This window comes from Camelus ferus, chromosome 28 (assembly GCF_009834535.1).
Source record: "Camelus ferus isolate YT-003-E chromosome 28, BCGSAC_Cfer_1.0, whole genome shotgun sequence".
Taxonomy (NCBI): domain Eukaryota; kingdom Metazoa; phylum Chordata; class Mammalia; order Artiodactyla; family Camelidae; genus Camelus; species Camelus ferus.
This window is the reverse complement of record NC_045723.1, coordinates 4,607,762-4,634,260: the sequence shown is the minus strand read 5'-3', so window position 1 is coordinate 4,634,260 and position 26,499 is coordinate 4,607,762. Positions and strand designations below refer to the sequence as shown.

The following is a 26,499-nucleotide window of genomic DNA, read 5'->3' as shown; positions in this document are numbered from 1 at the left end:
ATGTGTGAAACCACCTCACGGAAGGGGTGAGCGGAAGAGGGGCCGACCTTAGTAGCACTGAAAATAAGTGGAGACTGTAGGACCCAAAGCAGAAGGAATTGTACATGTGGTACTGTGTTCTAGTCGATAAAGTTGTTTCCCATGGGCACACGGGAAACAAAGCCACTAGTCGTGAATTCTGGACCTGACAAGTGAAGCAAAAGGATGGTATATTGTGGGAGCCAAGTTTCTCATCATCTCACTGTTGGACTGGGAAGTTACAGAGAGGCCAGGGGAGAAGGCTGGAACGATCCACGGCAGTGATGGATTAACAATGGAGAATTCAGTAGGGACCCGTGTTTAGCTTAATACAGATACAGGTGGATGCATATAAGATGTCTGTATATATGGGTTGATCTAAACACACGTATTTACTTGCTCTGTCAGCTAAGAAGTCCTGAAAGAAATTACACCCCTGTAGCCATGAGCACACCTAGTGCCCAGGTCTTAGATTTTAAGACCATTCTCCAATAAAAGGCACTAGGACTTCTTGGAGGAGTGACTGTTTCTAGGATGGGCAGGAATCATGCATGATAAACCTGGAGCATCGTACAGTGCCAGAGAGTAAGAAAGTGCTCAGAAAAACCAACAACAACACGCAGTGGTGGAAGTGTGTTGAAGGAACATAGCAGCCATGCAAGGGATCTTCTTGGTGGCCAAAGCTGGAACAATTGAGCAATAAAATAATATAGTGTTGGATTATAAGTGATCCGAGTATAAAATAAATATGAATGATTTCATACTGATGATGTGAATAACTAAATGGAGAACAGACAAATCTCCCACGCGGTGGAATTTCAAATAACGTAGACACTCTGCCCCCAAGGAGGTGGAGCTTAACTCCCACTCCTTACATGTGGGCTGTTCAGAGTGACTTCCTTTCAGAGAGTGCAGTGTGGAAAGGGAGCAGAGGAAACTTCAGAGCAGAGAAACCCAGCAAATAGCACCTCAGCCAGGCGATCAGGTGTGCCCCTCTGAGTGCAGACCACTGTAAGTGGGCCACTTCTGCTCCAGCTTGACTTGACCTGCAGGTTGGAGGCACCGTCTTCCCAGTCCTTCCCCGTGGAAGCAACCATCTCGGAAAGAAGACAGCCAGGAGCTGGTGTGAGTGCTGGGATTCCTTCCTACCCATGAAATTGCCCCTCCTCTCTCTGCTCCAGGCACTGTCACAGTGTCTCATTTGGTCAACCCCAAAAATAGCATGGGAGGAAGTCCATTTATTTCTCTTGTCCCCAATTTGCAGATGAGAACAAGGAAGCTAGAAAGTAATTACAACCGGATGCAAACCCTTTTCCTTTTTCCCGTTCACTTTTCCATCCTGACTCCAGCTCTGACTGGCGTCCACCTGCCCAGGATCCCAGGTAGAAGCTGCTTGTTCCTCCCAGTGTGAGCGAGCTCCTGACATCCACCACCAGCCATGGCTTGACACGGCCTCCCTAACAGATTACCACCTGTTTGCTGCACACGAGTGTGCCTTAGGGAGATTGTCAAATCCCAAGGGGGAAATTACATCCTCTGGGGGAAAACGTCTGCAGGCAGGCGACCACCTCGTTTCCTCTATCAGTCCTTCTGGATGACAGCCGAGTCCCCACGCATGCACGTGGCACCTGACAGTGTGGGCAGGAGCACTTCTGCTGAGTGGGATGAAACCTTGCAAGCGCTCTGAGGGTTGGAACTTTGAAGAGGTTGAGATCTTTGAGAGCTGAGGAACCTTTGAATCTCCCTTCGGCTCCCTCTACCCCGACCACAGCCCTTCTCTTGATGTAAAGCACGTGCTCAGATTGAAAACAGTGGGGCATGTGTCTGGGCCGACAGGCCTGTTTTGCTTTTTGCTTCCTCAGTGGTTGGAAACAGACTTGCCTCTGAGACCTGCACGACACGACACTTGGCATGGAAGACACTGCCTGTCGGTTGTAGCCATGGGTCTGCGAGATAGAGGAGCGGGTGGCGTCTCTGCCGCTGGGAACAGCGCCTGTGTGACCTGGCTGTGTTGGGGGTGGGTCCTTCTTCCAGCATCCCACATGGGAGCCCTGCAGAGAAGATGGGACAAAGGTGTCTGGACTTACTTGGAAGCGGTTCAGGGTTAAGCTGAAATGTCCAGGAGCCAACAGAGGGAAGCTTCCAGAACAGTGTATGACATGCCCCCCCCCCCACCAGCCATACAGATGACACCCTCATCTACATGACTGACGGCCTCACTTCAAACTGGAACACATGGCTTCCAAGCCTTCTTCTGCCACCGAACCAGCCGTGCGACCCTGGATGAGTCACATGGCCTCTTATGAAAGACGTGAACTGAAGATTTTCTAAGGATCTTCTGGCTCTAAAAGTCTATGAGATCTTTAGTCTGTGAATTGATGGGAAACCAGCTACATTGCACATTCTTCTATATTTGATGGAAGTTAGGAGACAATAACACCTGTAGGTGAACTGACCAGATTCTGAAGTGGGAAGGATTTGGGACCAGAACAGAAATTCAGATTGAATCCAACTTCCACAAATCTTTACTGAGTGACTTCTGCATGAGAGTCACCGAACTGTGGGAGAGAGAAAGGAGAAGAGCAGGCTTCACTCTCTAGAAAGCCCGCATTCTAATTGAGCCATGAAGCGATGCTCGGTGGAGGAGGAATAACCCAGAACTTGTATAAATGATAAGACACTCTGGGGGGACAGGAAGGCCAAAAGAGAGGTGTCTGGGAGGCAGATGTAGAGCCAGAGGGCAGTTTCAGGTCTAGAGCAACAGAAGACAGGAAGCAAGGGTGGCTGGCGTTTAAGCATCAAGGCCAATAAAATGGCCTTATTTTGTGGTTGACCCCAGCACTCTGGAATTCAGCCCTGGGTACCACCCTGCCCGAGGCTCCATCACTAGGAGGGGCTGCCAGGCTTCTGGGGATGACAGCATGTTCAGAGCAGATGTTGGAGTCCCTGGGCTGTGAGGACACTGGAGAGAGACGAGTGGAGTTCCTCGCCATGTCACAGTTTGCAGAGGGTCCCACCTGTGCCCAGAAGAGGCAGTGGGTGCTTGCCTTGCTTTGAAGACCTGCTGGGAGAATGAAGCAGAATATAATTTCTGTTGAGAACAAAGCAGGGTTAGGGTTTCAGGAAGGAAGAGGGACCGTTCATGCTTCTTGCTAAGGGGATGGTCTGAGCAGGGAACTCACGGACCGTGCTTGCATTGCACGGTTTTAGCCTGTGCTCCAACAACAAAACGTAGAATTGATGTCTGCAGAGCAGAACTGGAAGGGGCATCACAATTGGTTCTAAAGGTAAGCTAACCACAACCCCTGGGTCCCTCACCTGCGCCTTTTCAGCATCTGTACCAGTTTGCTGGGGCCACGTCACCAAGTGCCAAAGCCGTGGCTCAGAACAGAAATTGACGGGCCCAGTTCTGCAGGCCAGAGGTCTGAGACCAAGGTGTCGGCGGGGCTGGTTCCTTCTGAGACTGCCAGGGAGAATCTGTTCCGGGCCTCTTTCCCGGCTCCTGGTGGCTGGCTGGCTGTCTTTAGCATCCCTTGGTCTGTAACTCCATCACCTTGATCTCTGCCTCCATCTTCATGGTGCTCTCTTTGGGTGCGTGTCTTTGGGTCCAAATTCCCTCTTTTCATTTTTATAATGACATCAGTCATATTGGATTAGGGGCCCACCCTACTCCGGTATGACCCCACCTTAACTAATTACATCTGCAAAGACCCTGTTTGTAAATAAGGTCGCATTCTGAGGTACTGTGGGTTAGGGCGTTAACATGTGGATTTGGAGGGACACAGTGACCCATAACAGCATCCTTTCTGCACAGGCTGCCAAGTTTGAGGGCCGGTCAAGTCACAGTCAGGGGAAGGGATGCAGTGTGCTGGGTCCCTCACTGTTTGGAGCAGCTCTGGACACACTCTGCCCCATCGACCCTGCATTGCAGATGCAGATTGAGCTCAGGTCCACGGCCGAGCCCGGTGTGAGCGGAGATCACCGGACACCCAGGCCCTGCTGGGGGCCGGTACCGGGGCAGGACTCCCAGGCCCACTCTGAGGACAGCGGGCTACCCCAGGCTGAAGGTGACCTCGTGATGCTGGTGCCCACCCAGAAGTGAGGACTACCGCCCTGTATGGCAGGGACCAGCCCCCAAGGATAACAGGCTGCTCTCGGAACCAGCTGAACCCACCCAGGGCAAGACGTAGCCTCACGGTGCCTCAACTTCTTCCGTCGTAAAATGGGAGCGATGCTGTGCCCAGTCCTGCCCACCTGGGGTCAGGCGAAGCCCAAATAGGATAACAAGGTGGAATGGCTTTGAGAAGACCCCACACCTGGTGACACAGGGAGTGTTGTGACTATGGATGCTCTGTGCAGCCCGGGCCAGCCAGTGCTAGCTGGCTGCCTCATCGCCTTAGGGTTCTGAGCACCTGCTGGCAGGGACGCCGTCTGATGACTAAAACGTACCTGGCCTTCCCGCGCCCCGCTTCGTGTACAGCGGAGGCTCAGCCAGTCCTCGCTGGCAACCTGCCTGCTGCCTGCCTGTCCGGCTGCTCAGAGCAGAGGCTGAAACCCACCCGGGTTGCATTTCAGACGCTCCGGCCTGCTCTCCTGTGCGCTGAGCTCTGAGGGGAGCAGCCTCTCTGGCTGGGCTCTGGCCAGGTGAGCCAGCTGCACCTGTGGCTCCAGTTTCTCCCTCGAGGCCTCCCCTCTCTCTCCACTGGCTTTTTCCAGCGTGTCTCCATCCTGCAAGATTGACAGCTCACTCTGGGTTGGGAGCAGAGTGTAGGAAGTGGTCTTTTCAGACTTCCCCTGCAGCTCCAGCTGCCAAGAGCCCCCCTGCTGCCGCGTTGCCTTATTTACCCTGGCTGCCAGGCCTCTCCCGGCGGCCCTAAGAAAACAGATTACCGTCCAGAGCAAAGTCCTCGCGTGTTTCCTCTCTGGAGGTGGATCAAGTTTTAAAAGAAAGGTTTCCTGCAGCCTGTGACACCGTTTTGGTTTGTTTTATCTGTCTCCACCTGCAGAGCAGGGAATTAAACCTGCTGCCCGGGGCTGGGCCAGCAAACACTGAAAGGCAAGCAAAGCTCATGAGTGTGGGTCTGGACAACACACCACGGCCTGTTCTCTGCCGAGCATTGTGTGCGGGAGGCCCAGGCCCAAATCTGAACAGGGCTCTGCGTAACTTGATACGTTTTCTTTGGTTGCTGTAGTCTCCGTGTGCCAGATTTAACTCTGCCCCATCTGCGTCTGTGTATGTCGAGTTTTTGGGGGTGTGGGGAGGATGGAAGGGTGGGGTGGGGGGGAAGGTGGCGACCACCGGAGGGGGAAGGGAGTGTATCCATGTGGTTTTCTCTCTCTGTCTTCCTTTTTCCTTGCCTGCTTTTCTCACTCTTGGCTATATATAACTTAGCACTGACCATCCTCACGTTGGGGTCCTTAACCTTTTGGAGATGACCATCATGCTTTGCAGTCTCCCATCACAGGTCCTCCCAGATGCCGGGTTTGGGAAGCACCGGCACCGTCAGAGTTAACAGCGGGCCTCTGGAAACTTAAACTTCCCCAGAAGTGCTTGTGCAGCAATTAGCAGGGCCCCCCTCAGACACAGAAAAACATCCCCTCGGTTACAACAAACAAGCAGCAGAAGCCGCGGAGGGTCCCGCTGCGTCTGGCCTGCGGCGGGTGCCCCCTTTGCAAAAAGGTTGAACCCCGTGCCTCCCAGAAATGAGATGGAAGGACAAGCTTGATGTGGCAGTAAGATTTCGGCCCGGGAGGGCAGGGAGCGGGGCGGGAGTCTGCTGTTCAGTGAAATCCCATCAGGCTGGGCCTCGTTCCGGAGCTGCCCAAGGGGAACTGACCCAGGGGTGGGAGAAGGAGTCCGTCACTGGGGCCCAGGGTGACTGATGGATGACCTTTCCTGGGTGAACAGAAGACTTGCTGCACTTTGCTGGAGGGAGACGCCAAGCTGGCGGAATATTTTGGAATCTCCGAAATCATGGTGGCCAGAGGGAGGTCCCCACACAGGGCGGGCTCTGCCCTCAAGGGCGGCGGACATCATTCCTGAGGACCCAGAGGCCCTGGGATCAAGGGATGGAAGTGAAGAGCCTCGGTCTCACTGTTTGTTTCTTCCAACCACCGCAGAAATGCTAAAGAACACAGAACCTTGGGACTCCTTGCGAGGGGAAGATGTCTGGGGCATCTTGGGTCATCTTGGGCTATATTTAGAACAGAAAATGTGCTGCTGCAGAGAAAACTGGTCACGTGCCCTTCCCCTGAACGGGGAACCCCGCCCCATCGTCCCTCCTCCCCAGCCTTCACACAGTCCCTGCACCCATCTTCCTCCTCCAGGGAGACTTCCCAGCCTGTACAAAGACCCCAGAGGGTAAGGTCTGATTTCCGCTGTTCATAAACTTCACAAGTGTCCCCTCTCATGAGGGCTGTGTGTGAGCTCAGAGCTCAGAGGGCGTGTTTGACCTGAAAGTAGGAATTCTGCTATATCCACCCACTCCCGACTCTCCCTTCTCCAGGTGTCAGTGCTGGGGACAGCGCGGCAGGGAGTGGACACCGGGACCCTGGCCTGAAGGCCAGTCCTGGGTCCAGTTGCACGGTTGTGCTCTGGGGAGTAACGTGACCCTCGGCACAGCGAGCTTCAGGGCGGTGGTCATTCAGGCCGGTCCACATCGGCACCCTGTTAACTTTCTTTTTGTAACCATCAAAATGTTTTTAAGAACGTGGAAGTTCATTGCATCACTGTTTTGCTTGTGGATCTGCACATGATTTCTCAGAAAGAAAGCTGATGCTGGCTCCGATGCTACTTCCCACTTTTCTGGGGATGGGGTTCCAAAGCAGCACTGCTGAAGACAGACGTCTGTTACCCATGCTCGCAGGGACAAGGGGACAATGGGCTTGCAGCGGTACTCTCGCTCCCCGGGCCCCTGTCATGGGCCAGGTGCACCATCCACCATTTCTCACAAACCCTCACAACCCCTCTGAGACTGTGGGATTATTGAGTCTTTTTTCCTGTTGGGGACACCAGGGGGACAGATCGGATGCCTTGTCCACGGGCCGTTCCCCCACCCTCCTCGCCCAGCACCTCACTGTGTCTTACTGGTTTGACCTGTGACATGCAGCCTCGGGCTCTCCTGCAGCCTCACCTCCCACTCAGACCCAGCCAGCCAGCCTCTCGCCCCATTGGACCCGTACTCCACGCTGACCACGCACAATTGTTGGCAAAGGCACACTGAGCTGTGCCCTTCTTCTCCTTGGAACCCGACAGTGGCTTCCTGTTGTTCTTAGAACAGAATTCAGACTCCTCCCTGGGCACGGCCAGCACCTCCCTTACGTCCTCGCTGTGGCTCACCCCTGTCCCTGCGCTGGCCGATCCAGCCTCAGGGCCTTTACACGTGCTATTCTGGGCCCCTGGTTTAGACTCCGGATTCTGAATACGTTCTGGCCTCTTCCGAGTGACGTCTGAGGCGCTGTTGTAGCTTGTGGTTAACTCTGCGGCCCACTCCTGCACATCTGCTCTCTCAGGGGGAAGTAGGCACATGAGCTCCCACCCCGTGAGCCTCATACCTCCATCTCCAAGAGCCGGGCCTCACCCGGCACCCGGGACTCTGCTCCCTTGCCCGAGTGTGAGCCGGGCTCCCAAGACAAACGACGGCTGCTTCCTTCTCGCTGAGGCTCTGGGGAATGGAATTCTTCCACCTCGGGCCCCTTGGGCAGAACTCAGGGCTCTGTGATGGGGGCGAAATGGCTCCTTATTCGTGGGACTTAAGGATGTGAACTGACACATCCTGTCCTGGAGGCCTGTCTGGAGGGGGCGTGGACCACTTTTGCCTGCTTTAGACGGCCTTTCTTAAAGCCGGTGCCTCAACATACTTTCTGAACTTGGATTTTCCTGTTGAACTATCGCATTATCTCCGAAAACAGCTCTCTTATAATTAGTAAAGTTTGGGTTGGGTTGAACATCCTGTGCCTGTCCGTACACCATTGGATCTATTGCTCTATTGCTTCAAAATAATTCGTTCTCAGGGGGTAGGGAGAGGGGAGGAGCTCGGTAGAACGCATGCTTAGGATGCATGAGGTCCTGGGTTCAAACCCCGGCACCTCCACTAAAAAAAACAAACAGAAAAGAAATAATTAAAAAAAATTGTTCCCAGTTATTAGGCTACTAAGATAAACCTATCACCTGGAAACAGCCTCATGTTTGTTGCTCAGAAAACTAGTCCTTTTAAAGGGTTTCTCTACAGTGGCTAGGGGCAGTAGGCACTGGGAGGGGACCCTTTAAGACAACAGCTGATCCTTTGCCTAGATTATATTGGAGGCCCCCAGAGAGCAAACAGGGTTCCCCTCCTTCTACCCTTCTCTGGTTTCACCAGCCTCCCCGTCTGAGGTCTCTGCAGCTTGGAGTCTGTGCCGTGTAGCTCAAAACTGAAAATTTCAAATGGAAAAAAAGAGAGGACAAACCTGAAGGAACATTGAGCAGACCACTGAGGCAGTCTGTCAGCCACCTTTTGCCTCCCTGATTTCTTTTGTAGCCCTAGTGTCACACCGTCCTTGTCATCAACTTACCACGTTAACATTTTTTAATTAAAATTCAGTATCATCGAACAGGTCGTAGTGCGCGAGCAATATTCTCTTTGTTCTAAAAATCCACATGTAATGAAACTGCCATTCATAATTGTTTTCCACTGGGCTGCTTATTAAAACAAACGATCTTCAAGGAACAGAACTAGGTGCATTTTCCCAGTGTGGGGTCCATCAGGAATGAAAAGCTTACCAGTCAGAGCGCCGCCCCTGGGGGGTGTAGGGGGTGGGGGGCGTTGTCAGATGTCAGCCGGGGCTGATTGCTTCCGAGGCCGCGTGACTGCTGTGCTTGGGCCCTGTGGTGCATTTTATAGACTGATGCCACTTTTCAGAGATAAATAATTAGGTGAATGTTTATAGATGAATGCACGTTCGGTGTTGTGCAGGAGTCGAGGTGAGGAGCCCAGCAAGGCTGCAGGAAAAGGCTTTAGGAGAGGGACAGGACGAGGGCACCGAGCTGTGGCTCCCATTGCCTGTGACACTGGGATGCCTCCTGCCCCGGAGACAAGAATCCTGAGAGTCAGGCCCCTGAGTCTCCCCCGGAGAGGGAGCGAAGCCAATGCAGCCTCTGCCAAAGGCCACAAAGGCCCACAGTGGGGGTCGCAAACCACAGCAGGGTCTGGTGTTCTGGTTTATTTTCAATACCTGAGCCAACATGTAAAAACCTAGTGAGTTCTGCCTCCCTTTACGAAAACCAGAGCATCTGGGCTGAAGGTGTCTGGTCCCCAGTATAAATCTGCTAAAACCACTCATTAGCTGCCTACCGCCCCTCACTCCTCCCGTTTCTTCTGGGCCCCGCGGATCTCTGAGCTGTGACTTTGCCCTATTGGACTTTTAGGACGAACAATCTTCCTTCCTTTGGAGCAACTCACTCTCTGCTGTCGGGGTGGTCCTAGAGCCTCAGTTTTCTCATCTCTGTAATGGGATGACAGTGTGACCGGATGGGGTGGTCAGAAGAGGTTCCCTCCCCGCTCAGGGGTCACTGGTGTTTTTCAACAGGGAAGACAAGGGACGCGTGTGTGCCAGCAGCCAGCGTGCTGTTTTCCTTCTGAACAGCCTGTTGCAGGAGCAAAGACTGAATTATTCAGAAACAAGTGATTTTCCAGCTGCAGTCTTCTCTCCGACGACTGAGGACTCACCCGGCCCACACCGGAGGCGCGGCAGGAATGGTGTGCGGCAGGGAGGCTGCTGGGACCATCTTGAGTTTGTTTGTAACTAATCTCCAATAATTTAGATCTTTCTAATTCGCAGCAAATCCGATTCCCTCGACAACGTCTGTGGTGAAGGATGGGGATGCGTGGGGACCAAGCGTGGGGGAGGCACGTTTGTTTTCCCACCACTGAATCCATGGTTACCCTCCAAATTGAAATCTTATCATATTTAACTGGTTCCACATAAACAGATCTGTGTATATTTTCAGTCGTTTCAGCTGAAACCTGTTAAGAACAGATGTGCAGATGGTCGCCCCACACCAATCTATTTAAATGTATTTTTCCACCAACAGCATTTTCCCTCTGCCTTCCTTGAGGGAGGGAGGAAGAAGAAAGGGGGACCATTATGAAGATGGATATTACATGCTTCTGAGTCTTTGCAACCAACCTTTGGGGTTGGTTTTCCAACAGCAATTTGGCACACGAGGCTGTGAGCACAGGGCGTGCGTCTGATGGGCGGTGCTTGCCCCAAGCCGTGTGGCTGGGAGGATATGCCAGGAGCTCGCTCTTGATACATGAGGGCCAGCCTTTCTCAGCTGCTGGGGAAGCCAGCAGCCCCTGTCCAAGGCTGGAGGAAGTCAGTTATCCACCTCTTTGACCCTTTAATTTTTTTTAAGCAGGAAAAAATATTAAAAAACTCTGACAACTCAACATCCAAAACCAAACAATCTGATTTAAAATTGGGCAAAGGACTTGAACAGATATTTCTCCAAAGAAGATACACACATGGCCAAAAAGCCACGAGAAGATGATAAAGATCACTGAGAATTAGGGAAATGAAAATCAAAACTATAAGGAGATATCACCTCATGCTCATTAAGAAGGAGGGTTAGTATTAAAGTTTAAAAAAAAAAACCACACAGAAAATAACAAGTGTTGGTGAGGATGTGGAGAAATTGGCACCCTCACACACTGCCAGTGGGAATGTAAGATGGACGGCTACTGTGGAAAACAGGCTGGTGGGTTCCTCAAGAAATTAAAAATAGAAGGGTCATATGATCTAGCAATTCCCCTTCTGGGTATATAGCCAAAAGCATTGAAAGCAAGACACAACGGACCTTTCATGCCCTTATGTTCATAGCAGCACTATTCACAGGAGCCAAAAGGTGGGAGCCACCCAAGTTCCCATTGACAGATGAGTGGAGAGTCAAATGTGGTCTATCCATACAAAGGAATATTATACAGCCTTTAAAAGGAAGGGAATTAGGACACATAACTGCAACACAGATGACCTTGAGGATGTAATGCTAAGTGAACTAAGCCACTCCCAAAAAGACAAATCCTGTCTGATTCCACTCTATGTAGGATATAGAATAGGCAAATTCATAGAAACAGAAAGTAGAATTGTGGCTGCCAGGGGCTGGGGGAGGGGAGCCTGGAGGGTTCTTATTTAATAGGTATAGAGTTTCTGTTTGGAGAGAGGAAAAAGTTCTGGAGCTCTGTTGTATAACTACATTCATGTCCTTACTACTGAACTGTACACTTAAAATGATTAAGAGGGTAAAAATAAAAATAGAGGGAGAGAGGGTCTAACCATGGTACTGATTTCAGGGATGGGTAAGAGGATCCCATGAGATAATGCACACTTAGTGGAACTTTGGCCGGTGGGCTACGGCAATTGTAACTAGAGATATGCCGAAGGAGTTAAGGCAGGTTGTTTTCCCAGGTCTGAATTTCTGTTCTCAAGAACGCGCCTCTCTCCACCCTCCCATTTCCCACCCGAAAGAGCTCACCCAGCCTCCCAGTTCCGTCATGGGTTGTACCCATCTCGAGAATGGTCCCCATGGGCCATCGTGGGCCTCTCAGCCCGTGCCTCTGGGGCCCAGGGTTCTGCCCCACCAGCCTGCTGCCCGCGTGACTGGCAGTGGTTGTGAGAGGCCCCTGGCTGCCTTCACGGGCCTCTAAGTAAACCACAGAGCCCCAGCTTCCTCTTGTCCGCAGGCTCTCATCCCACTGAATTGGCCCTGCCCTGGGAGGAGGGGAAGGGAGGGCGTGGGTGGGGGGATTCAAGGGCAAGTGCGCCTCAGGGGTTCAATGCCAGCTGCTTCCAGATCTCATTCTGTCCCCTGCCTGGCCATGAGGCCCGTCGAGCCACATTGCTCCAGTGTGTCACCCATAAAAGAAGGACAAGGGCAGGGCTGGGCCTCATAACCTCTAAAGATTCCAGATTTGGGGAGGGGGTCTTGGTCCTTCTGAGTTCTGTCTACCCTGGTCACCCCCACAAGGTACAGCTTCTGGCAAACTTAACATATCCAACAGGACATCCTGGGTGGAGAGGTAACACCAGTGTCTCTGTGTCTTCATGTGAGCTGGGACTGCTGGTGATGTGTCCTGGGCTCTGGGAGCAGCATGAAGCTCAGAGGTCTGGGTCAGAGCCCTGGCAGAGTGGTCTTTTGTAAGGCAGGCATTTCTGCCACCTGGCAGGAGGAGACCTCCTGGCAGGATTCAGGTTCACCTGAGCAGGAAGATGAGCAGCTGGCTTGGGAGGTGAGATCGGATTCCCAGGGCAAAGTGGAGCCACCTTTGTCTTAATGAGGAGGAAAGGACAAAAATCAAAGCGTTCATTAACACTTCAGAGAGGTTCGAAGAGCACATTTGGTGGCAAAGTACTGCCGCTCCTGGCCAGGCGAGGGTCTGGGGGAGAATCACATTATCCCAGCCCAGGGGGAAGAGGAGGGCTTCTCTGCCGGCTGAGAATTGTGGGGAGGCTCCCTGCTGGGGGATGGGGGGCTGCTTCTGGGATCCCCAGCTCTGATCTGTTTAGGAGATGGTTCTAGGATTCACAATTGTTTGTGAAAACCTTGACCTCCTCCAAGCTTCTCACATCCCTTCTGTGTTTCTTTCCCCTGATGATTTTCTTGCTGGTTATTTTTGCTGTCGTTGTTTTCAGAAGTCAACACTCAAAAGCCTTGATTTCTAGGACCAGCTGTGGACTTTACAGGAGCAAAAATCCATATGCTCAAACCGTGGCTCAAAACCAAAGTGAACCAGGTCAGACCCTCCCACTCTGCCTCCACCTTCTCCAGATTGCTTCCAGACTCCCTTCACTCAGTCATGCTGCTACCCAAGTCAGTTTTTCAGAAGCTACATTCTCATCCATCCACCACTCTTGGTTTCAAAAAATTATCTATCAATACAGTGGTATGTCCCCCAAATGACTTGACAGCTCCGTGACCTTTCTTTTCAGCCACAGATGAAAGGGGACTTAAAAGATGTGTGTGCGTGTGTGCCTTTGTGTGCACGCGCTTGAGTGGACGTCTGCCTAATCCACATACTCCTAATGGAAAACAGGATACGTTACAGAGCACGGCAATGGCACGATTACACAAAGGTATACGAGGCATAACCCGTTAGTGAGCTGCATTTTGTTCAAAGCTGAGATGCGCGGGCAGAATAACACGCCTTTGTGCCGGAACGCGTTCAGCCGTAGCGATGACTAATAATATAGCTGAGGATCTGTTCACATTTTCCCCCCTTTGTGCCTATTTTCATAAGTTAATAACTCAAGCATGAAATTGTTTCAGGCTGAAACACTGGTGGTGAGAGCACGGCAAACTGTGTGGGAAACAACTTTTTGTTGTTGTTGTTACTTAATTTAGTTTGGCTGTTTTTAAGTTAGCGAGAAGGTCCGTGTGAGTGTTCGTGAGCCATGTGTGGTCTGGGAAGCCCGATGAAGTTTGGGATTCGTATTGTACAAAGCGCATGGGTAACGACTACAGGTTGGAGTTGCTCTTCAGACCCGTGTGTGCTTCCGCTTAGGACAGGTCAGGTTGTTGGAGGGGGGAATGGAGCTGGGTAGGTTTGGATGAAATTGAATCAGAACATTATAAATGAAATCATTCTGGACTCACCTGCCTTCAACTAGAAAACTTCTAACCCAAGTCCAGGCGCCTGGTGAGCAAACAGCTGTTTCAGACAGCTGGGGGTGAGGACGGGGTGGGGGGGAGGAAACCGGCTGCTGGGCCTTAGTAAATTCCTAAAGGAACAGCAGGAGCGCAAACAAGATGAGTGCCAGTGACATCTCATCCCTCCGAGCGCCGGGCTTACCGAGCATTTCCCTGTGCAGAGAGCCAGAGAAAGCCCAGCTAGAGGACACCAGATCTCCTACAAGTCTAAAAAAAATTTTAAAATTCTTTCCTCTTCTTTGATCAGGACAGGAGACTTTGAGAAAGACAGAAACTGCAGAGAATAATATAACAAACCCCTAAGGACCTACATTCCAGAACGAACAAATGTTAATATTTCGTCATGATGATTCCAACAGTACTGATAAGACTGTCCCCTTTCTGTTATTTCACAGATGGGGCCAAGTGAGGAGCAGGAGGGGCAAGGACATGTCTGTGCAGCCTCCAGCACCTCTCTCCTCTATGAACGGGACCCCTACGAGGAGGCTCTCGGACCGGTAAGAAGACCCTCATTGTCCCACTTTACAAATGAAGAGCTTGGGGCCTCCCTGTTCTGAGCGCTGTGCTAGGCTCGGGGGACAGAACAGAAGATAAAGCCCAAAGCAGCCCCGATCCCTGCTCTAGAAATACGTGTGCTGCATAGGGTATATTTGAATCAATGACCGAGTGATGGATCATTGCCAAAGAAAAACAAAATATCTGGCCACCCTGTGAGATGGGGTGATGATTTTTATTTTTATTAGTAGATCGCCCCATTTACAAATTTTTGATGAATCCCTTTCCCCCCGCCAAATGGCATCTGAACCTGTCGAGAGTTTAAAAAAAAAAAAAAAAGTGAAATTTGACAAAGGATGCGAGCTGGCCTTCTGTGCTGCCCCCAGGTTCTCAGGCTACAGCTCCGTGCCTTGCATCAGTTAAGCCCACGCTGGGCTGCATCTTATTCTGCAAAGCCATGTGCACTCTGAGGGCGACAGCAGCCGGCTTGGGGTCCACCAGCTGGAATCTCAGAGAGCACAGTCTCTAAAAATACTCCGCTGTGCAGACGCACGTGGGGCCCAGGGGGCTTCTAGATTGACAGCTCCCTTTAAGCACCAACCATGGGTTCAAAAAAAAAAAAAAAAAAAAAAATTCAGCCCGTCTTTTCTGCGTTGATTGATGTTAGCTCCGGAGAGTTTTCGCTGGTCATTTCAGAGTGATGGAAACGCCCCGGAACAGTTTTTGAAACAGTAAAAGACAGCAAAGCGGAGCTAGCAACGCGTCTTTGTCAGGGTCTGGGGCTCTGGCTTGCGCGGACGCTCAGACCGCGGCCAAGGTCACGGCGAGGCTGTTCCGGTACCTCCGCCTCCGCGCGGTCCGTTCCGGACTGGACCGCGCGCCCAGCAGGTCCGCGGGGCTGCACGGCCGGCCGCCTCTCTCCACCCCAGCCTGGAGGCTGCCTCCCCAGCACAACCCCGGAGGGCAAGGGGCGGGCGTGGAACTTTACAGTCCCAGCGTGTAAGGGAGAAAACTGCCCAGTTCGCCTGAAACGAAGCAAAGGGTCATGGGTGCTTAGAGTCTCACAGCCCCATGTGCGTGAATTGTTTCCCCGAGCAACGTACGGAAGGATGCTTGGGGCAAAAGTGCCTCCTCCTAGTCTGGTCGCTTCCAGAAAGAGAAAAACCACAGGGTTCCTGACAGAAGGGCGTTCGTTATATCAGCTTAGAGCAGGTCCTTCCTGGCCTCAGCCGGGGCCCTTCCTCCAACCGCACAGTCAGACAGAAACGCACAGCTCAGGGCTGACACACGCCCAGAGTTGTGTTCAGTCCTCAAAAAACTCTCCAGAACAGATTGCTGAGTCATGGTGCGTTCTGCCTTCCTCTCTTTCACTGAACTGGGCACTGTGCCGTCTTTGAAGTTACTTCAATCCAAGGACAGCAAACCTAAAGAGAGCAGGCTGGTTATTGAATAGACTATACTATCTGCATAGCCTGGTGCCTCCAAGAGAACATGAGAAGGTTGTTTCTAAGCGAGATCCGTGGAAAGCTCACTACTGCTGGAGGTGGCCCTGGGTAACACTGCAGAGCTGGCTCACCACGGCCCCGTGAAGAGGCAGTTGGGCAGGGAAGAAATCAAGACAGTTCCTTGAATGGATTCCTTGAATGGGGTCTGAAAAGATATGGTTGACGATCGCCCCATTATTTCTAAAAGTCCACTAGCTGTGTGTAAGAATTCCATTTGCTCCACATCCTCACCAGGGTCAGACTCTTTTGTTGTAGTCATTCTAATAGGTGTGTAGTAAGATCTCTTTGTGATTTTAATTTGCGTCTTCTCTGATTAATGCTAATGAGCATCCTTTCATATACTTGTTGATCATTCATGTATGTTCTTTGATGACATGTCTGTTTAAATATCTTGCCCATTTTTTAACTGTGTTGCTCGTTTTCTATGTATATGTATGTTTATTGAAGTATAGTCAGTTTACAATGTTGTGTCAATTTCTGGTGTACAGCACAATGCTTCAATCATACATGAACACACATATATTCATTTTCGTATTCTTTTTCACCATAAGTTGCTACAAGATGTTGAATATAATGCCTTCTGCTATAAGTATGAACTTGTTGTTTATCTATTTTATGTATATTAGTTAGTATCTGCAAATCTCAAACTCCCAATTTATCCCTTCCCACCCCCATCTCCTCCCCGTAACCATAAGTTTGTTTTCTATGTCTGTGAGTCTGTTTCTGTTTTGTAAATAAGTTCGTTTGCCTTTTTTTTTTAGATTCCACATATAAGTGATATCATCTGCTTGTTTTCTTATTATTATTGAGTTTTTGGAGTTTTTTATATAGTATGGATATTAAGCCCCTTATTAGACATATGACTTGCAAATGTTTTGCCCCAGACTATAGCCTATCTTCTCTAGCTTGTCTTCTCATTTTCTTAACAGTGGCTTTTTGTCTTTAATTTTGAAGAAATCCAATTTATCTTTTTTTTTTTCTTTTATGGATTATGCTCGTGGCATTGTATCTAAGATATCTTTGCCTAGCCCACGGTCACGAAGATTTTCTTCTAGAAGCTATAGATATTTCAACCTACAATGATCCATTTTAAGTTAATTTTTGTAAATAGTATGAGGTGCCAGTCAAAGTTCACTTTTGGGCCTATGGATAGGCCAGTGTTCCCTCAACATTTGTTGAAAAGATTATCATTTCTCTGCTGCATCGTTCTGCACTTTCGTTAAAAATCAGCTGTCCATTAGTGAGTGGGTCTGTTTTTGGACTCTTGATTCTGAAGTTCCAACAGGGTTTGTTTTAATCTTTACTCCACTGTCCTGATTATTGTAACTTTATAATAACTCTTGCAATCAGATGATGTTAGTTCTTCAACTTTGTTTTTCTTTTGCAAAGTTGTTTTGATTATTCGAAGTCCTCTGCATTTCCACATGACTTTCAGAATCAGCTTGTCCATTTCTGCAAAAAAAAAAAAAAAAAGTCCTGCTGAGATTTTGATCAGAATTACATTGAATCTATAGATCAATTTGATGAGAATTTACACCTTAAAAATATTGAGACTTCTATGAACACAGACAATATCCTTTATTCAGGTTCTCTATTTTCTGTCAGCAATGTTTTGTAATTTTCAGTTTACAGATATTGTCAGCCTTTTGTCAGATTTACCCTAAATATTTTATACTTTTTGATACTGGCATAAGTGGCAGTTTTTAAATTTTCAGTTGTTCATTAGAGGTGTATAGAAATACAGTTGATTTTTTGGTACATTAATCTTGTATCCTGTATCTTTAGTAAAGTCACTTTTTACATTCTAGTAACTTTTTGTTTTTATAGCATTTTCTAAATAGATTCTTGTGTCATCTGCAAATAAGGATGGCTTTACTTCTCTAGTTCTAATCTGGATCTCTTTCATTTCTATTTCTTACAGTATTGAACTGGACTGAATCTCCAGTACAGTGTGGAATAGAATCTGTGAGAGTTTCTGATCTTAGGAGGAAAGTAGTCAGTCTTCCAGCATTAATAATGATGTTAGCTATAAGTTTATAGTAGCTGCCCCTTATCAGATTGAGAAAATCCCCATCTATTCTTAGTTTGCTAAGAGTTTTTAATCAGGAATATTTGTCGGATTTTGTCAAATGATTTTTTTACGTCTATGATTTTCATAGTTTACTAGTGTCATTATTGGCAAGTTTGGGTCAAGTGTAGAACACATCTCTTTTTATGTCCCTTTATCCTCCCTGTTTATAATTGCCTTAAATATTTCTTCTACATACATTTAGAATCATATTAGTGGTGTGACAGTTTTTGCCTCAACTGTCACCATAATTTAGAGAATTTAAGAGGGAAAGGAAAATCCATTATTCTAACCAGTATTACCAAAATTTTTGCTTATTGTGTTGTTTCTCCCTTACTGATGTTCCAGTAGTCTTTCTTTTTCAGTTTCTTTTCTATTTAGAAAACTCTTTTTAGCCATTCTTAAAAATATGTCTTCTAGTGACAAATAGTCTGGATTTATTTCTTTTTCTGAAAATGTCTTGATTTCCCTTTACTGGAGAGGACCTTTCACCCAAACACAGGATTCTGGGTTGGTAGGTCTTCTCTGTCAGCTCTTAAAAGTACTCTGACCTCCATGGATTCTAACGAAAATTTGCTGTCATTCAAATTTGTTCCCCCATAAGTATTGTCATTTCTGTCTGTTTTCTATATATATATATTTTTTCTCTTTGTTTTTCAGACATTTGACTATGATGTGGCTTGATGTGGATTTCTTTGGGTTTATTCTGTTTGAAGTTTGCTCAGCTTCTTAAATCTGTGTTTATGTTTTGTTTTGTTTTTGGGAGACTTGGAATGTCTTAAGCCTTTATTTAATGGAGTACTTTTTCAGTTCCACCCTCTTTTCCTCTCCCAGAACTCCAGCGTCACGGAAGTTAGATCCTTTGCTAGCGCCCCCTAGGTCCCAGGGGCTCTGTTCCTTTTGTTCCCCCGCCCATTGTCTTCTCTCCGCTGTTCAGATTGCATGTTTCATGCTGTGCTGCCTTTCAGTCCACTGTGCTCTTCTGTTTTGCTGTTGGGGGCTTCCCTCCGGGGGGAGTGTTTTGGTTATTGCTGTTTGTTGCTATTGTATTTTTCAGTTATGAAGTTTCCATTTAGTTCATTATATTTTCTCTCTCTTGCCTGGGATTTCCTACTTTTTAATTTGTTTCAAGAATATTTGTCATTGCTCTTTGAAGCATTTTAACGGTGGTTGCTTTAAAATGTTTATCAGATAATTCTAATATCTCTACCATCTTGGTGTTAGCACCGGCTTTTTCCCTTCAGTTTGAGATCATCCTGGTTCTTGGTATGATGAGCAATCCTCTGTTGAAATCTTGACATTAGGGGTGTTAGGAGATTCTATCTCATTTTCATCTTTTGTTTTAACTGCCTTCCTCTGCCACTGCGCCAGTAGGCAAAGGCAGTGCGTGGCAGTGAGCTGCCTCGTTACTGCCTTCTGGGGACAGGAGTCCAGCTCCCCACGTGGTCACTGCTGACACCGGGGAGGAGCTTGTTACCTCTGGGTGGGATGGAAGTTTCAGCTCCCTGATCAGCCTTCTCAGACTCCACCCCGGGGTGGGAGGCGGGCAGGGTGGTGGGGGCACCTTGGTACAGCCTGGCGAGCATGGATGTCTGGTGGTGACGGTGGGGCTGCAGTATTTTCTCTGGTGTTGGCTGGAGTGGAATGGTTGTTGCCTAAAACTTTTCTTTCTCACTGGGCTGCCCCTTTCTGGGCCCTTTGGCTAGAGAGAGCAGGCTTTTATGGGGGCTGCTTCTTGGTCTGCTCTCTTTGGGAATTTCTGAGTTCCTGGCTTCTTTAATGCCTCATCTGGGATAAATGAGACAGAAAGAAACCAAAGGGATCACTGCTTTGATCCACCAGTCCCGAGGTCCCTATCAGTCTGTCTTCCTGCCACCTTCCAGAGTCTTCTCATATTTTTCAGATATAATGTCCAGGTTTTCACTGGTGTATTGCAGGAGGAATGGATAAGTACGTCTATTCCAACTTCCTGGAAGTGAAAGTTCTCATCTCACTTTTTGGATGCATTTCAATGTAAGTTGCAAATACTCAGCCTTAAATACCTCAACATGCATATGATTAATTACAGTTCTGTATTTGTTTATATCTTTCTTTTTTAAGATAAAAGTTGTACATACGTCAAAATGCCCAAATCCTAAGCAGACCATTTGATGAGTATACCCCACCCTCTGGCAATCCCTCATCCTCTTTCCCAGTCAGTCCCTCCCTGTCCCCAGCCACCCCGCAGAGGCAAACATTATTTCGTTTTTTTTAACAACCTAGATTAGTTTTATTTGTTCTAGAATGTCACATGAATTGTACTTTCTTGTGTCTGGCTTTCTTCTTTCAACATAATGTCTTGAGATTTATCCCCATTTCGTCCCTCATTCCTTTCTGCCACTGAGTTGTATCCCATCACACAAATATAACACAGCCAGCTGCTATTGCTGTGTTGTGCTATTGTGTGCTATCCTCCTGTTGGTGGGTACCCGATGTTCTGACTGTTGTGAGTAAAACAAAGGAGAGCCCTTTTAATTTGGAGCATTTTTCTAACGATCTGAATAAACCTTTATCTGAACACAGGGTTTGGGGGTAATCACGTTTGAAAATGTCACTTTCCGCTCTGACATGTCGAGTATGTGATTTTCTGAAATGATATAAAGTCATTCCCTCATCCATTCATTTGTTCATTTAACCACTATTTAGTGAGTCTGTTCTCTGGACCAGGAATCATTCTAGGCCCTGGGATTAGGAGGGAAGAGTTCAAACTCAGATCTCTGCCTGGTGCAGCTGGCATTCTAGGTGGGGCAGAGGAGGGTCTCACCATAAACCAAACGAGAAACAGACATAGAACATCGGTTAACAGTGCGTGCTATGGAGGAAGAATAAAGCCAGGTACAGGGTGGAGGCTGACATGGGGCCAGGGGTAGGTAGGGAGTCATTCCAGCTTTGGAGGTCAAGGGGAGACCTTGGAGGAGGGCAGGGGAGGATTCTTGGAGAAGGTGAGCTTTGAAGACACAAGGACCTTTCCTGAAAGTCTGTGTCTTTAAAGTACCTTCATGCCTGGGAATTCATGACTTCAGAAATGACTTCTCCGTCACGCCCAAAGGGTGGGAAGCCCCAAGGCCCCCGAGAGGGGGCGGCTGGCCAAGATGGCACTGAAAACACTGCCCCAGCCGGATTAGAGGTCTGTGCCCCCACCCCCTAGGTGCTGGTGGGCTGACCTTCTCCTTCGCTTCCTGAAGGGGAGCCTTCAGTCGCCAAAGCCCCTCTGCCCATCCCCCCCCCCCCCCCCGCAGGTGCTTCCCCAGGAAATAAGGGCGGGGAGCGAGAAAGCCACATCCAGACTGTGGGGTCTGGAGCTTCCTGGCCTGTGCGTCCTTGGGCAAGCCCTCTCCTGCTGGTGGGGGAGTCTTCCAGTCACAAGTGGAGGAAGGAGTGACTGGTGGTGGGACATCCACCCACGTGTCCTCCTCCCCTTATCGCACTTGTCACCCCACATGCCCTCAGCAGGGCTGCCGCCTGTGTGCAAACACCGGCTGGGAGCTTTCTGTTTTGTCTTGTTTAACTCACACCACCCTTGGGGTAGGCTCTGTATTCTTACCCACGGGAACCTGGGGACAGTCATTTGCTGAGTCGAAAGCAGAATTCTAAGTCAAGGTGTGCCCCGTCCTAGCCGGGTGCTTTTAGCCCCTGCATTTTATTGTTTACTCAATTCGGAACAGACGGACCAAGGGTCCTTTGGGGATGTGAGTTTGCAGAGGTCAGAGGGAGGGATCTGGAATAAAGCTAGGGGATGTTTCCAGGAGAGGAGTGGGGATCTGAGAGAAGCCTCGTGTGGCTGGCCAGTGGAAGAGAGGGGACAGGGAGTTTGATGGGAAGGAGCTGGCATTCAGAATGGGGGAAACCTGGGTTCAAGCCCAGACTCCACACCAGTCCCACAAATGGCAGGATTTGGGGCAAATGGCTTAAGCCCTCCAAGCTCCCACTCCCTCATCTGTAAAATGGGGTAATAATGGGTCCAGCGAGGCCATGCATGTAAAGTGTTAGGCCGTGCCGGGCTCACGGTAAATGCTCAATAACTGCTGGCTGATTTGCTGTTGTCTGAGAGGGGCAGGCATCTGACCCGGGAGTGTGGGGACCTGGCAGAACCACCCCCCATCACCCCTGCAGGAGGATCTCTGCAGGGACCTGGGCTTCCTGCATCCCTGCGTTGGAGGGACTGAGTGGCCTCTGTGGTGCCTTCCAACCTGCAGATGTCATTTTTAGTCTTTGCTCCGGTAGCAGCAGCGGCTCCAGCAAGGGAGGGAGCAGCAGCTCCTGTTGGCTCCCGGACACCCCAGCTGTCATCTTGGGGAATGTGTTTATCCACCCCAGAGGGAAGTAGATGAGTGAGAGGGGAGGCGAGCGGGGGACCGGGTTTTCCAAACACTGGCCTGTGAGCTCCGGCGCGCTTGCCGGGGACACGGACACCCGGCCAAGGCGGCGTCACGGCGGGTTAGGGCGCGCGGTGCGCTCCCTGCACCGAGGAGATGGATTTTGCAAACTTATTATAAACAGATCACATTTCTTATCCTAATGTGGCTGTTGGCTACCTGCCCGTGAATTTTAGCCTTCAGGAGGAAAACAGTTGCTTGAGCTGAGGGTTCAGTACTTTTTACTACTCAAGGCTCCTTCTGGTCCCCTTCACCCCGAGACACACACACACATGCACGCACACACACTGGCCTTCATACAGACATAAGGTCGTGGTCGTTGATCCCTTCTGCTACTGCAGATGCTCCTCCATCCACATGTGTATCTGGGGATCCAGGACCTGCTAACAGGACTGTGGCAATATCTTGCCTTTTCAGGAAGAGTCTTCTGTGTACATTTTCACATTTAACAAATTCACTCTGGCTTCTGCTTCCAAAGTCTTCTTCCCCTTCAGGTGCGTACCTTAATAGTCCACTTCGTTGGCTAGTGTCCAACATGCCTTTACAAGGGGAGGGTGAGGCCCAGAGAAGGAGGGTCATCTCCCCAAGGTCCCCAGCAGGTTAGTGGCAAAGGTTCCCTGGACCCCACACGATCCAGGACACTATCGTGAGGAGACCCTTTCAGCCCCCTCAGCTGTCTCCTTGAGGCTGCAGTTCAAAGCCCAGAGATGCCCAGACATGACTGCTGGGGACCTGAGATCCAGCCGGCCAGACACAGAGAAGCCCTGGGCAGCGGGGCCTCTGCTCCTTCTGGTCAACCTGCACGCGTGGTGTTTTGTGAAAGAAATGCAGGTATGGGTTTGCACCAAGCTCCCTCCTTGCCTTGTTCAAACCCCACCAGGCTCCCCTCCCCTCCTGTCCTAGTTTGTAGTTCCCTCTCCCTCCCCCATCCTCCCCTCCCTCTTTCCCTCCCCCTACCTTCTCTCTTCCTCCTCCCCTCCCCCACCTCCCTCCCTCCTTCGCTCTCTCTCTCTCAACTTGTCTTTCAGAAGGTCCTCCCTCATCTTGTCCTTCACCAGAAATGCTGGCAGCTGCTTTCCCTGCCCAGCTTGGGCCCACAGAACCCTTTCCTCCTGAGCCAGAAAAGTGGGCACAAAACGAATGCCCAGGCTTGGCCCCTCAGGGACCCAACATCAAAGGCACAGGAAACAACTCTGTCTCCCTGTCTACTGACTGCTCAGCTGATGTGTCTCCAGGCTGTACCTCTGCCCGAGGAAACAGCCCTGTTGGCCACACCAGGCATGCAAGATGTTTTGATCTCACATGGCAGGTGGCCAGTTTCTCTGGGGCTTTCCTGGTCACACGTCTTGTCACACGTCTGATGGACAAGAAGAGGATTCTAGTCAGACCCCCACTAGGGGGGGTGCCTGCATCTGCCTGGTGTCCACATGGACATGGTGCACACCACACACGCACAGTCAGAGCACACATGCACACGCGCACAGGTGCACACCCACACGTGCACACACACAGGTAGGCTTATCCACAGAGGGGTGGCTCCAGCCCTCTAGTTAGCTCATTAAAAAAAGTCTCTGTCTGGCTGTTTGTAAGAGTAACCCATTTCTCCCAGGTTTTCTCCTGGACCCACATGACAGCCAGCTCCTTGTGGGGCCTCAGGGGCCCCAAGCAGTGCACACCCTTCCAGGGGGCCAAGACAGCCTTCAGCATTTGCACCGGAGCACTCACTCCTGACATCCGCAGGCAGTCGGCCAGGCCCTCGAGGGGGACGGCTGGGGTTTGCTCCCGCCAGCCCCTCTGTGAAATGAGAAATGAGTCTGTTCTGCACTCTGGGCCCCTCTTCCAGGAACCAAGGAGCCGGGTGCCAAGCCGAGCCCACTAGGGGCCTGGCACCAGGTCATCACCCACAGCTGCTGGGATTCCAAAGATTGACTCTGGGCCAGAACCTGAGTGTGGTCACCCTGTGACAGAGCACAGAGCCACAGCGCACGCCTTGTCCCTGACAGAATCCCTAGGAGCCGGGGAAGGACTCACCCGAGCTCAGGGTCCAGCGTCAGTGAGAGCTGATTTCTAACTGGGGGGGAGTGAGAAGAGCTGACTGTGGGGTTTTATTTTAAACCTGCCCTGAGGAGAGGTAAAATTAGGTGACCTGGAGCTGTGAACGGTGTCCTGGTCGTGAACTTGCTCCCTGTCCATGAAACCCCCTCCCCCCAGGCTCCTAAGGGGCACAAGCAACTGTGACGTTTTAATGATTTCAGATTCAAAACGTGTTCTCCTCTGCCTGCCTCCAAGAGGATTTTGAGAGGGTGCAGGATTCACCGCTGACGTGCACCAACTGATACACAATGAGATGAAAACTGCCGAGCAGAGGAGCAGGTGCCTGCGGGCTCCAGGTGTGAGGTGACGGCCACCAGTAAGCGTGGAACACGCCTCCACACGGCACACAGCTGGGGTCCCGCCCCAGGCCTTCTGCCCCAGGCCTCCCGCCCTGCTGTCTTCACGCCTCGGACACTCGGCCACACGGTGGCAACCCTGCCAGGAGACTCGGCTTCTCACCTGCCGTCTCTGGCTGCCTCTGGGGAGGAAAAAGAACACAAGTATCTTACTTTTTAAATTTTAAAAGGTATTTTTAATTTAATTGATAACCCTTGTCCATGATACAGAATGTCAAAGATTCAAGCCAGCGTGTAAAGAAGAGTCTCCCTCTCAGCCCGACCCCCAGGACCCCCAGAGGCAGCCATCACTGTTAGATTCTTAGGGACCCTTTCAGGGCTAGTCTTTGCTCAGACTCCAACTCTGTTTTGTTACATAAAGGGCAGCATATTGTACTATTTGTTTATTTAACTAGCAGAACGTTAGACGTTTGGGTTGTGTCTGGTCTTTGGCAAACACAGCGATGCTGCTCAAATATTCCTATCCATGCACGCAGCTCACCATGTGTGCGAATATCTGTAGATGAATTCTCGGAGGCAGAGTTCCCAGGGAAAGAGCTAAGTGCATTTGCAGTGTTCATAGATGCTGCAAAACTGCTCTCCATCAAAACTGTGCTAGTCTGCAAACAACTAGGATAAATACACGTGCCTGTTTCCAAATACCTTTTTGAACGTGCACGTGATCAGAGTTTGACCATCTGAACGATGAAAAATGGTACCTTGGTATAAATGTAAAGTGCATCTCTCTTTCTATGAAGGTTGTTGAATGTTTCTTCAGATGCTTCAGGGCCATTTGTATTCCCGTTGCTGTGTCTCCTCAGTTCACATCCTTTGCCCTTTTTTTTTTTTTTTTCTATTTGACTGTTGGTCTTTTATTGATTTATAAGTCTGTATATATTAGGGATGTTTGCACTTTGTCTGTGATATTATTTAACTTTGTCTGTGATATTATTTAGAAGAGGTTTTCTCCATTTGACATTTGCATTTTGAGTTTGTCTGTGGTAGGTTTGGCCATGCACTTTAGAAAACTTACATTCTATGTAGTTATTTTCATCAACTTTTTTCGAAACTCTTTTTGGTTTTGTATTTTGTGTTTATGCTAATAAAGATATTCTTCCCTCTGAAGTGAAAAAATAAGTATTATTTCCTTTTGGTACATTTATGGTTTCTTTTTTGTATTTAAATATTTGATCTATGTAGACTTAGTTGGATATGCAACTGATACGGATTTACCTTTTTTTCCCTCCTGATGGCTGCCCTGTAGTCCCAGTACTGTTTCCCAAATGACCCATCTTTCCCGACTGGTCTGAAATGCCATCTTCATCCTCTCCTGGAGGCCTTGTTTGCCCTTGGTCCTGTCTCAGAGTGGGAACAGAGGTGCCTTTAAGTGAGCAGCACAACACACAGGCTCAGAAGCCCAGACCAGGGAACATCCCCAGAGGCATTCTTTTTTATCTATAGTTTAAAATACAGAGAAAATTCTCCCCGACTTTAGAAAATCCAGCCTTCTCCTTTCATTTACCTTCCCATTCTGTCACATTTTAAACCTTCCTCCATCACCCCACTCTCACCCTGCAGGCTGGCCCCCACCAACCCATGGTTTGAAGGTGAGCATTCATGCTACTGGCCCTACATGAAAAGTCCAGGACTGGCCGGACTCAGCGATGTCAGCAGGACTGAGTCTTAGTCACCCTGTCTCTCTGCTCTGTCTCCCTCTTAGCACCCTGCAACCCCAGAAGTGGCTGTGAGCTGGCTGCCAGCAGCTTAGCTCACATCCTATCCTCTTAGCAGCCCAGATGACGGAAGTCTGGGAACGTCAATGACTGGACCAGCTACCCATCCTGGACAGGTCACTGGGACTGGAACATGGGATGTGCTGGTTAGA

At 49.7% G+C, this 26,499-nt stretch overlaps 1 long non-coding RNA gene across 1 annotated transcript in view; it reads left to right on the top strand.

Moving 5' to 3' along the window:
* LOC116660373 overlaps positions 1 to 26,499 on the top strand; it is a 54,567-nt gene that overhangs the window by 5,807 nt on the left and 22,261 nt on the right. The window contains exon 2 of the long non-coding RNA XR_004315847.1: positions 14,098 to 14,199. This is a non-coding gene — a long non-coding RNA (uncharacterized LOC116660373). The remainder of the gene's footprint in view (positions 1 to 14,097; positions 14,200 to 26,499) is intronic.